General features: G+C 36.7%; 1 protein-coding gene and 1 long non-coding RNA gene across 2 annotated transcripts in view; one reads left to right on the top strand and one right to left on the bottom strand.

The window, feature by feature from the left end:
• Positions 1-12,547, top strand: part of KLHL1 (kelch like family member 1) — a 462,919-nt gene that overhangs the window by 428,914 nt on the left and 21,458 nt on the right. The gene's annotated exons all lie outside the window — the stretch shown is intronic.
• The window catches only part of LOC143679381 (uncharacterized), a 29,485-nt gene that overhangs the window by 16,047 nt on the left and 891 nt on the right, over positions 1-12,547 (bottom strand). The gene's annotated exons all lie outside the window — the stretch shown is intronic.

Raw genomic sequence — 12,547 nt, 5'->3', positions numbered from 1 at the left:
TGTGTTTTTGTAATTCAAGTTAGAATTCTGTTCACTTGACCTAGAACTCTTTTGTTTATACAGCTCAAACAAGAATTTAGTACACTGCTCATTTATTGTACTTCTAGGTACCCAATGACCTATTAGCCAACGCCACATGTCTCTGCAGGTTAGAATATTTTGACCCCTACTTTGAGTCTGCTGTCTATTATGATAGCCATGTCCACCTTATGTTTGACAATTAAGTAATGCCGCCTTGTTTCTGCCAACTCAGGATCTGGCCATCCCCATTATGTTTAAGGATTCCAGCTCCATGACAGCAGTTTCCACAGTAATATCTGACCTGCAGAGAAGTGCACCTACAGAGCTCTTCAAGGATGATGGTGCTAGTCTCAAAATTTATTACCCACAGTTCTGGTAAAATGTGCATTCTTCAGACATTCCTGGGGTGTAAGAGCAGGCATTGCATGATAAATCCACTCTAACATTCCAATCACTCTAAGCCTCTGGATCCCCTCATCTACTTTATACCAAGGCAGTTCTGGCATTTCAACCACAGGTAATGTCAGCCAACTTTTGATCCATATTTCAGTTAACCATCCAAACAAACTCAATGCCTTTTCTATCCTCTCTAGCTATAACGCTGAATGCAGAATCTCTGCTTAATGAGCCCATATCAATAAGTTCAACCTGATCCAGCTTTATATTTCTCCCATCATTATCCCACAGCCTTAGAATCCATTGTCACACATATTCCCCTGATTTCTGCCTATAAAATTGGAAAACTCACACGGTTCTTTTGGAGTATAAAGTACCTCTTCTTGGGTGATACTTTGTATCTCACCTTTTGGGGCCTATTGGGACTTTAATCTAGTTATAGATCTGGAAGAAATGAAGGGTGGTAGGAGTAAGTCATGAAAAAATAAGAAGTTTTTTCCAAGCCATTTGTTTCAGGGCATTCATTTGCAGTTTCATCTGGTGAAACAGGATTAATCACTCTAGGGCTAATCCTTTCAGGCGGAGATTTGGTGGCCAATTCCTCAAGGCAGGCTGGAGGTGGGGCGGCTATGTCCTCAGGGCAGAATATTACAAGGTTATCTAGAGAAGATTCAGCTTGACCTAGGGTATCAACTTCTCTACCCACATCATTATCAATCCATATGATGCCTCCCCATACTTCAGAGTTCCATTCCTTTTCAATCAATGCACTCACTTTAACAGCAGTGATTGAGGCTTCAGTTTATGTTGTAAAGTTGCTATTCTAACAATAAGATTCTGAGTCTGATTTTCAGAGATCTCAAGTCTATGTCTACAGGAAATAAGGTTTTCCTTCAGGACACTCATAGAAACTTTTACATCTGTCAGACGGCATGTAACCTTCTCATTTAAAATCTTAAACTCATCCCTTTCACTCATTAATGTATACAGTGTATCTAGTAACAACCATCCAACATCTCTATACCTCTCCTGTTTCCACAAAACTCCATAAAGGTGTCAAAAACATTATCCCCGAGTACCTAGCTTCATACAAGTGAAGCATTAAAAGAGTCCAATGATGATATTTTGACTATTTTGCCAATTCATCCCGTGAATTGGCAGTATCATTCTGATTATGGGAATCAGAGTACTTAGAGCCTTTGAGTCCAGTCAGAGTAGAAAACCAATCATAAAAACCCATTTTAAGGTTCTGTATCCTAAGAACCACTCCTCGTACCAAACTATATTAGCTAGGTTTCTCTAGAGAAACAGAATTAGCAGGGAATATCCATAGATACAAAATTTATAAAAGTGTCTCATGTATCTGTGGGAACATAAGAGTCCAAAATCCATAACGCAAGCTGTGAAACTGATAACTCTGATGAAGGGTCTGAATGAACTCCACAGGAGAGGTTCACTGACCGAAGCAGGAAGAGAGACTGTATCTTCTGAATCCTCCTTACAAGGCTTCCAGTGATTAGATTAAATGCCACTCATTACAGAAGACACTCACCTTGGCTGATTATAAATGAAATCAGCTGTGGATGCAGCCAAATTGATCATGATTTCATTATATAAAATGTCCTCTCATAGAAACAGACAGACGAGCACTTGCCCAACTAGAAAAATGGGCACCACAACCTGGCCAAGTTGACACATGAACCTGCTCATGACAGTCTGGAATATGGCATCTTTCATAATTTAGACTCCAACTTTCTTTCCCAGTCTTTAATCTCATCAGTTGCCTTACAGGACACCCGTTCCATGTTCCAGCCATATTGAATCCACTTCCTCAGCCTTGATAACTCCCATTCCTTTTTTTCACATTCTGATCCTCTTCTGTCCAGGATATTATTCTATTGCTTTGTGTGTGTGTGTGTGTGTGTGTGTGTGTGTGTGTGTGTCTGTGTGTGTGTGTGTTTTATAATTTTTGGCTGCCCACTGATCGCAGTTCACTCAATTTCTCTCCTCTAACTTCCATTTGCCCTTTCAATATTTAAATAATACATTCTAGAGCAATACCCTACCATTTCTTTAAGTTTCCTTAAGCTTCATGTGGCAGGGTCAGCACTTAACAGAACTGGGTATATTATTCTTGAGAAAACAGTGTCAGAAAGTATTAAAAATGTATGAGAATACCCTTTGCCTAAAACATAAATAAGATCATTTATAGTAGTTTCATCATTTACAACCTAATTTAAGTAACATTGTAATATGTTCCCATTGACTGTAACAAAGGCAATAAGCCAAAGCTAAATGTCAATAAGTGAGGAATATGGTGGAGAGGTATGGGATTTTCTGTGGAAGAAAAAGAAATGTCTTCATAGATTGTGATGGTAAAGCCATGGCTATGCGATTATACCAGGAATAATTGATATTTTACTTAGATTGGATTGTATGATGTGTGAAGGTAACTGTTAAAAAAATGAACCAAGAGCTACAACTGCTGGAGAAAATGTGAAGAGAGAGATGCATCTATTCATTGTTGCTAGGGAAGTAGAGTGTTGCAGCCCCTCTGGAAGGCAGTGTGATGGCTCCATAGGAGGTTATGGGTGGGATTGCCATATGGTTATGCAATCTGTAGTTAGGTGTATATTTGGAGGAACTGAGAGTGGGGACAGGAATGGACATTTGTACACTGGTATCTTTGGTGACTATATTCACAAATTGCAATGGGTGTAGGTGATCTAAGTGTCCATTGGTTGAAGACTAGAAGGAAGAACTATGGTTTATATATACAAATGGAGTATTGAGTGACTGCAAGAAGAAATGAAGTCATGAGGCATGCAAATAAGCAAATGAAACATGAAGACAGCCTGGTGAATGTAATAAGCCTGAAATGAAAAAAAAAATCAAATATTATAATGCCTCACTGATATGGACTAAGCATAATGTGAAAACTCTGAGAACTGAACTGGAAAGCATAGGTTATCAGGTGAAGGTCTATGGTAAAAGATTCCTAGATTCTAAGCTCTTACAGCAGTCACATCTATACTGAAATTGTAACTATTATTTCTAAATTCTGAGATGTTGAGCTCTTTGTGTATAACCTGATCTTTCCATGTAACTTTGGGTAATTTTGTGACACCTGAGACACAGAGCTAGCATTATATAGCTATGAATGTCACCATTACCCCATATAGCAACTGTTAAAAACACTAAAAAAGTTATCTTCAGTTAGAGATATGAATTAAGATAATCTGGGAAGAACTAAGGTAAATCACATTAAAGGGTAAAGGATGATACTGTCTGCATTTTAAAATTTCAACTTCTGTGTGAACCCAAAGGAAGGGATGTTATTTGGAGCAAAATTTATAGTTTCAGTAGCACACTATCTAATCTAACTTTTATGGTCAAATTATTTGAACACCATAATTACATGGACCCTTGATTAAGGAGTGATATCTTATTGATTTATACAGGTTAGTGTGATGCCCCAGTACATCTTAGCATAAACCGGACAGAAGTTTAAAAGATATTTGCAAAATGCCCTTGAGGGACTGGGAAAAAAAGTGGAAATATTAAACTTCCTCACTTGGGAAAACCTGATATTCTTGCAAGCATTGAAGACTGCCAATTTGATGGACCAGGCCCTTGATCTTGGGGATTGTCCTTATGAAACTTATTCCTACAAAGGAGATGCTAAACCCACTTATTATTATTCCTAAGAGTCACCCCCAAAGAACCTCATTTATTGCTCATGTGGCCTCTCTCTCATGTGGTCAACTCCACAGGTGAACTCACTGCCTTTCACCTACATGGGTCATGATCCCAGTGGTAAATTCCTTAGCAATGTTTCCTAAGGATGAGCCTGGCTGTGGCATTGTGGGAATGAAAAAGCCTTCTTGACCAAAAGGGAGAAGATTAGTGAAAGAAAATAGTTTCAGTGGCTGAGAGATTTCAAATAGATTTGAAAGATCTTTGTGAAGGTTATTCTTATTCAGTATATAGATATCCCTTTTCAGTTTTTTGGTGTATTGGCATAACTAGAGGGAAATACTTGAAACTGTTGAAGTGCAATTCAATAGCTTTGATTCTTGAAGATGATTAAATAACTATAGAGCTTTTAAGGTATGACTCTGTAAGAGTGAAAACCTTGTGATCGGCACTCCCATTTATCCAGTGCATTGTGCAATATGTAAGAAAAAATTACAAAAATTAATGAACAATATGGGGTTATAAAAATTATGAGATGCTTTGTGTGTTATTTCTTACTGTTATTTTTATGTATTTTGGAGTAATTAAAATGTTCAAAAATTGATTGTAATGATGAATGCACAGCCTTATGATGGTACTGTGAACTACTGATTGTATACTTTAGATGATTATACTTCAATTAAAAATCATTGAAGAATAAAAAATCATAGTTCAATCTCTACCTTTTACTTGAGCCTTTTAAAAATCTATCCAGTTAGAAGATGACAGCTTAGTGAGGTATGGAATTTGGTTCATCCTTCAATTCATCCTCCAGAGCAGCTAGTAAATAGCCAGAAACAGTACAGAACAACTGCTGGGGCTGCATTAGTGACCAAACACAGTGTATACACCAGTCTGGACAAGCTGGACTGGCTGAGACCCCCTTACAGAATTGTAGGTCTCCCAAGCCATGGAGGCCAGCACAGTTCCCCCATGGGCACAGAAGCCTGGTTCCCTGAGGGAAAGGATACAGACTTTACTAGCAGCAAGGACTTAGCTCAGCCAAGTTCCACTTGACGAATTAATTACAAATTCTGACTACTAAAAATAGGACCCCAGCTCAGATAAACCTGGAATAAGCATTAAAGTTACTAGGAGTTTTTCCCTGGCTGAAAAGGGGTGGGGCTGACAGAAAAAAAAAGAAAAGAACAGTCAAGGATTTTTTAGTTGGATAGCAGAAAATTCTACAAAAGGACTGGATCCAGGGTTCTGGGAAGATGGTGGAATAGGATAGGTCGAGTTAAACCCTACTTCAAAGAACAGCTCAGGAAGGGATGGGAAGGTGACTGAGATGTTGATTCTAAGGTGTAAGTGACCTGGGAGGGTCTTCTACATCACATAGGGAGGCTCTGGTTACAAAAGCTGAAGAATTGAGATGTAGAGAACTAGAGACCATCTGGCTGGTTCAGACAACTTAGCATGCCCCTTTCCAAATGGAAACCTGGAGGCTTCAGGAGGGCACAGTCAGGGAGACCAGGACTAGGAAGGCTCTATCTCTGTGTCCTCCATGCTGGAAGCTGCTACTTGGCTCCAAAGTCTGCCTGAGTTGCACCACATACACATGGCCTCCTATGCACAACCCTATGACACACAACCCATGCTCAAAACACCAGCATAGCATCCCCAACCTGTGCTTATACCTGTGCTACAATGCATCACCACACTGTTCTACCCCACCCTGCACCCTGCATCCTGTCCACATCCATCCTGCAAATACAAATCTTTAGACTATTGAAGGAAATCAGCTTACAAAGTAAACAAATCAGCATTTTTACATGCTGTCAACAAAACAGAAAATCACTAAGCATATCAAGATACAGACAGATATATCCCAGCTTAATGGCCAAATTAAAATACTGGAGGAGACACAGCTTTTGGAATAATTAAGCAAAGATGTTCATATAACTCTACTAAATAAAATAAATGGGATGGCCAATGACATAAAGGAGCTCAAGAAGACAGTAGAAGAGCATAAAGAGGAATTTGAAAGAAGAAAAAGAAAAGAAGTTATCATAGAGATTAAAGATACTAGTAGACCAAATAAAAAAATATACTAAAGACACACAACAGCAGATTTGAAGAGGCAAAAGAAAGAATAAGCAAACTAGAGGACAGGACAACTGATTTCAAACACTCAAAATAGAAAATGGAAAATTTGAATTGGATCTCAGGAAATAACGGACAAAACAAAGTGCACAATATATGAATCACTGGTGTTCCAGAAGGAGAAGAGAAGAGGAGAGTAAAGGACTAGGAAGATTAATTGAGAATATAATGTGGGAAAATTTCCCAACCCTTATAAAGGACATGCATATGCAAATCAAAGATGCTCAACAACCTCCAAGTAGAATAAATCCAAATAAGGGTAACTTAAAGGATAAAAGGAGATGGGAAAGAATATAAAGACCTTACAAACAAAATCCTAAAGATAAGATGGTGGATTCAGGAAAAGTCTTTTCAGTAATAACTTTGAATACAATGGATTAAACTTATCAATTAAAAGATATAGATTGGCAAAATGCATTAAGAAATATAATCCAGATATATGCTGCTGGCAAAAGACTCATCTTAGACACAAGGATACAGATGGAAAAAAGATGTTCCATGCAAGTTGTAACCAGAAGAAAGCAGGAGTAGCTAAACTAATATCAGACAAAATAGACTTACATGTAAAGACATCAAAAGAAACAAAGAAGGGCACTATATATAAATAAAAGGGACAATTCATCAAGAAGACATAACACACATAAGTGTTTATGTTCTCAATCAAGGTGCTCCAAAATACATGAGACAGACATTGGCAAAACTGAAGGGAGCAATAGATGTTTCAACAATAATACTAGGAGACTTCAATACACCACTCTCCTCTATAGATAGAAAAACCAGAGGATCAGCAAGGAAATAGAGAAGTTAAACAACTTAACAAATGAATTAGACCTAAAAGATATAAATAGGTCATTACACCCCAAAACACAGGATATAAATTCTTCTCTAGTGCTCATGGAACATTCTCCAGGATAGATCATATGCTGGAGCACAAAACAGGTCTTTATAAATTTATAAACACTGAAATTATTCAAAGCACCTTCTTTGATCACAATGGAATGAAGTTGGATAACAACAACCACCAAAGAGTGAGGAAATTCAAAAAATATATGGAGATTGAATAACACACTCTTCAACACCAGTGGGTCAAAGAAGAAATTGTTAAAGAAATCAGTAGTAATCTGGAGATAAATTTAAATGAGGATACAACATATCACAACTTATGGGATACAGCAAGGCTGTGTTGAGAGGGAAATGTATTGCCCTAAATGCTTATATTAAAAAATAATAAGAAAGAATCCATTTCCCCCCCCCAAAAAAAAGAAAAAGAAAACAAGAATGAGAAAAATCAAGGACTTAACTGTTCACCTGGTGGAACTTGAGAAAGAAAAGTAAACTAATCCCAAAGCAAAGAGAAATTAGAAAGATTAAAGCAGAGTTAAATGAATGGGAGAACAAAGGAACCATTGAGAGAATCAATAAAATCAAAAGTTGGTTCTTTGAGAAAATCAATAAAATTGATGGGCTACTAGCAAGGCTGACAAAGAAAAAAAGAGAGTATGCAAATAAAGTCAGAAATGAGGGGTGGCCATTACCACAGACACCAAATAAATAAAAGACAATACTATGAACAATTATATTCCAACAAATTAGACAACTTAGATGAAAGGAACAAATTCCTGGAAACACACAAACAAACTACACTGACTCAGGAAGAAATAGAAGGTCTCAACAAACCAATCACAAATAAAGAGATTCAATTGGTCATCAAAAATCTTTCCACAAAGAAAAGCTGAGGGCCAGATGGCTTTACAGGGGAATTTTATCAAATGTTTCAAAAAGAACTAACACCAATCCTGCTCAAACTTTTCCCCAAAAAATTGAGGAAAAGAGAGTACTACCTAACTCAATTGATGAAGCTAACATCACTTTGATATCCAAACCGGGTAAAGATTCTATGAGAAAAGAAAACTAAAGGCCAATCTCCCTAATGAACATAGATGCAAAAATTCTCAACAAAATACTAGCAAATCAAATGCAGTAACATATTAAAAGAATTATACACCACAACAAAGTGGGGTTTATCCCAGGAATGCAAGGATGGTTCAACACAAGAAAATCAATTAATGTAATATAGCACATTAACAAATAGAAAGGGGAAAAAATCACATGATCATCTCGATTGATGCTGAGAAAGCATTCAAAAAATTCAGCAACATTTTATGATAAAAACTCTTGAAAAGCTAAGATCAAAGGTAACTTCCTCAATATTATAAAAGGCATATGTGAAAAACCCATAGCCACATCATACTCACTGGAGAGAGATGGAAAGCTTCACCCTAAGATCAATATGAGAAAAAGATACCTTCTGTCACCACCATTATTCAACATTGTACTAAAAGTTCTAGTTAGAGCAATCAGGAAGGAAAAATAAATAAAAGGCATTCAAATTGGAAAAGAAGAAGTAAAACTGTCATTATTTGCAGATGACATAATACCATGCTTGGAAAATCCTGAAAAATCTACAACAAAGTTACTTGAGCTAATAAATAAATTCAGCAATGTGACAGAAAATAAAATAAATGTGCAAAAATCAGTAATGTTTCTATATACAAGCAATGACCTAACTGAGGAGGAAGTTAAAGAAAAAATTCCATTCAAAATAGCAACTAAAAGAACAAAGTACCTAGGAATGAACTTAACTAGGGATGCAAAGGACACACACAGGAATTTACATATATTTAAAAGAAATCAAAGAGGATCTAAATATGTGAAAAGCATTCCCTGCTCATGGATAGCTAGGTTAAATACAGTTAAAATATCAGTTCTACCCAAATTGATCTACAGATTCAATGCAGTACCAATCAAAATTCCAGCAACCTACTGAAGACTTGGAAATGCTAGTTATTAAATTCATCTAGAAGAGAAAGAGACACCGAATAGCTAAAAGCATCCTAAAAAGGAAGAATGAAGTGATAAGATTAATACTTTCTGATTTTAAAATTTATTATAATATTACAGTGGTCAAAACAGCATGGTACTGACAAAAGATAGAAGTATTGACCAATGGAATAGAATTGAGAATGAAGAAATAGACCACCATAGACTATGGCCAACTGATTTTTGACAAAGCCACTGAACTGGGATGAAATGGTCTTTTCAATAAATGGGCATGGGAGAATTACATATCAATAGTCAAAAGAATGGAAAAGGACCCTTATCTCACATCCTATACAAAAATGAATTCAAAGTGGATTGAAACATAGAGATATATCTTCAAGACCTAGCAATAGGAAGTAGTGTCAAACTTTACATCCAAAGTACAAGCAACAAAAGAAAAAAAAAGATAAATGGGAACTCCTCAAAATCAACAAAGGTTTGGTATCCTGTATACATAAATAAATCATAAAACTCAACAAAAGAACAAACAACCCAATTATAAGATGGGCTAAAATATGAATAGGCATTTTTCTGAAGAGAAATACAGATGGCTCAAAAGCATATGAAGAGATGCTCATTTTCATTAACTATAGGACATGCAGATCAAGACTACAATGAGATACCACCTCACACCTATAAGAATGGCTGCTATTGAACAAACAGGAAGCGGCAAATGTTGAAGAGAATGTGGAGAAATTTGGACACATCTTCTACTGGTAGGAATGTAATATGGTACAGCTGCTATGGAAGAAATTTGATGGTTCCTTAGGAAACTAAATATTGAGTTGCCCTGTGACCCAACAATAGCTCTACTCTGTATATAACCAAAAGAGCTGAAAGCAGTGACACAAACAGACATTTGCACATTGATGTTCATAGCAGCACTATTCACAATCACCAAAAGGTGGAAACAATTCAAGGGCCCATCAACAGATTAGTGGATTAAAAAAATTTGGTATATACATACAATGGAATATTATGCAGCAGTAAGATGAAATGACATCCTGAAGCACGTGACAAGATAGATGAACCTTGACATAATGCTGAATGAAATAAGCCAGACACACAAAAAAATAGATACTGTAATACTCTACTGTTATGACCATGGTAAGGGTGGCTGAAGGGTGCACTTACTGAGAAGTAGATTGGCATATGATGGTATATACATAAGATTGAATATTGTGCTGCTGCAAAAAGGAACAACGTTCTGAGGTATGCAACATTGTGAATGAAACTGTGGAATATTTGGTGAGGCAAAATAAACCAGAAACCAAAGAGCAATTATTGTATGGTCTCATTCAGAAATGCTTATAAAAAAGCAGGGACCTAGATTGTAAGCCTTTGTAGCAGTCACATTTTGTCCAGAATGATAATTATTATTTCTGGATTTTTAGAGGCTGTTTTATATATGTATAACCTGGTATTTAGAAATAAGAACAAGGGTGATCAGGTCAGGATTAAGGTAATTCAGAGTATAGCTCTGTCTGTCTATATTTTAGAACCTCACCTACTCTTCCGAGACCAAAGGAAGAAAGGTTTATTTTGTCTAGAACCTAAATTTTCTGTAGCACATAATCTAACTCAACCTGTCTAGAAAGCTCACTTAAACAATAGAAATGCAAGAATCCCAGAATAAAAATGAGGGCTTTTATCCTGTATAGCTTAATGTAATGCCTGAATATATCCCAGAATATGTTCAGGAGATAATCAAAAAATGTTGGCAAAGTTTCTTGAAGAACGGGAAAAAAATACGGAACTTTTGAATTTTACCACTGGGGAAACCCCTGATATTGTATTAAACATTAGGGACATCCAAGACAATAGGCCAAGCCCTTAATCTTGAAGCTTTCCCTTGTGAAGCTTATGTAGATAGCGGAGAAGCTTAGCCTACCCATAAGTAGGTGTGCCTAAGAATTACTTCTGGTGGACCTCTTTTGTTGCTCAGATGTGGCCTCAACTCTCTCTAAGCCCAACTCTGCAAGTGAAATTATTGCCCTCTGCAGTACATGGGACATGACATCCAGGGATGAAAGTCTCCCTGGAAACATGGGAGATGACTCCCTGGGATGAGTCTAGTCCTAGCACCTTGGGATCATCAATGTCACCCTGACTGAAAGGGGTTAAAGAAGAATAACAAATAAGGTATCAGTAGCTGAGTGAGTTAAATAGAGTCAAGAGGCTACTCCGGAGGTTGCCCTTATGCAATCTTCAGTTAGACCTTGCTACTTATCATAACTTGCCAAACCCTAACCAAAACCATTACTGCTAATTCTGAAGAGCTTCTAGGGCAATCTCTAAGATTCTACAAAGCTTCCACGCACTAGAGTAACTTTCCAGAACCCTGCAACCTCCAGATGGGTCCCTGGACCAGATAAGTCCTGAAACCTAGAGGAACCAGCCTTTCCAAAACATCAGCTAGTTCCATCTCCCAACCCCTTATTACTGATAGCCCTTGCAACATGGAAAAGGTAGAACAGGCATAGCCCAAATACCCCTAACGTGTGGGAGAAAGATCAAAGATAATGATGGAGTTATATAGAGAAGGTAGAGTTTAACAAGTGAGAATGATTGCTGAATCATTATATGGATATTTCCTTTTGTCTACACTATTTGACAGCAACTAGGAGTAAAAACTTAAAATTGCAGAATTGTAACCCATCCAAACTCTGAAATCTGTTCTATAGCTAATTGTGCATACTTTGAAATTTAGTGCTTTTTTGTATATATGTTATTTTTCACAAAATGAAAAAAAGTGATGACAAAAGTATATATTCTTTCTAACCCCTCCAATTGCTGTGGCAGCTAGAAGGAAAAATCTGAGAGGATGGTATAGTGGTCTATGACAGACTCTTAGATCTGTCCTGTAACTACTTGTTGGAGAGTGCTTTGAAAAATATTGCTTTTGTCTTTGTTTGTTTCATATGTATGTTCTATTCTACAATTTAAAAAGTTAAAAAATCTGCCCAGTTAAAATAATATTCTCTTTTTGAGTTCTCAGGACACAGTATTATTTTTTTCTCTGCCATCTGTTAAAGTCTTGCTTCAGTGGACCTTAAACAGGTGCTTTCTCTTTGACAATTTAAACAAATGAATCAACTTTTCTCTAGCTTTGCATCAGTGCTTCATTTATTTTTTTTAATTTCACAAACATTTACTATGTGATATAGCAAAGAAAATTAATCAAATCTACCCTCGGAGAGCTTTTATCACATTAAAGAGAAATAGAAAATAAAAAGAAGCTTCAGGATTATAGATTGGGGCTGGCCAGATGCTGTGTCTGAATTAAGATTAAGTGAACATTTCTACCAGGTTTGAGGTTGATGAATTCCATCCAATTTTGGAATGTGGTTAATTGACCTAAGTTAATTTAACATTTTAAAATGCCAGGTTACTTTAGTAAATATGGGTC

This window comes from Tamandua tetradactyla, chromosome 4 (assembly GCF_023851605.1).
Source record: "Tamandua tetradactyla isolate mTamTet1 chromosome 4, mTamTet1.pri, whole genome shotgun sequence".
Taxonomy (NCBI): Eukaryota; Metazoa; Chordata; class Mammalia; order Pilosa; family Myrmecophagidae; genus Tamandua; species Tamandua tetradactyla.
The sequence above is the reverse complement of the archived record's forward strand: the minus strand, read 5'-3'. Positions and strand labels throughout refer to the sequence as shown.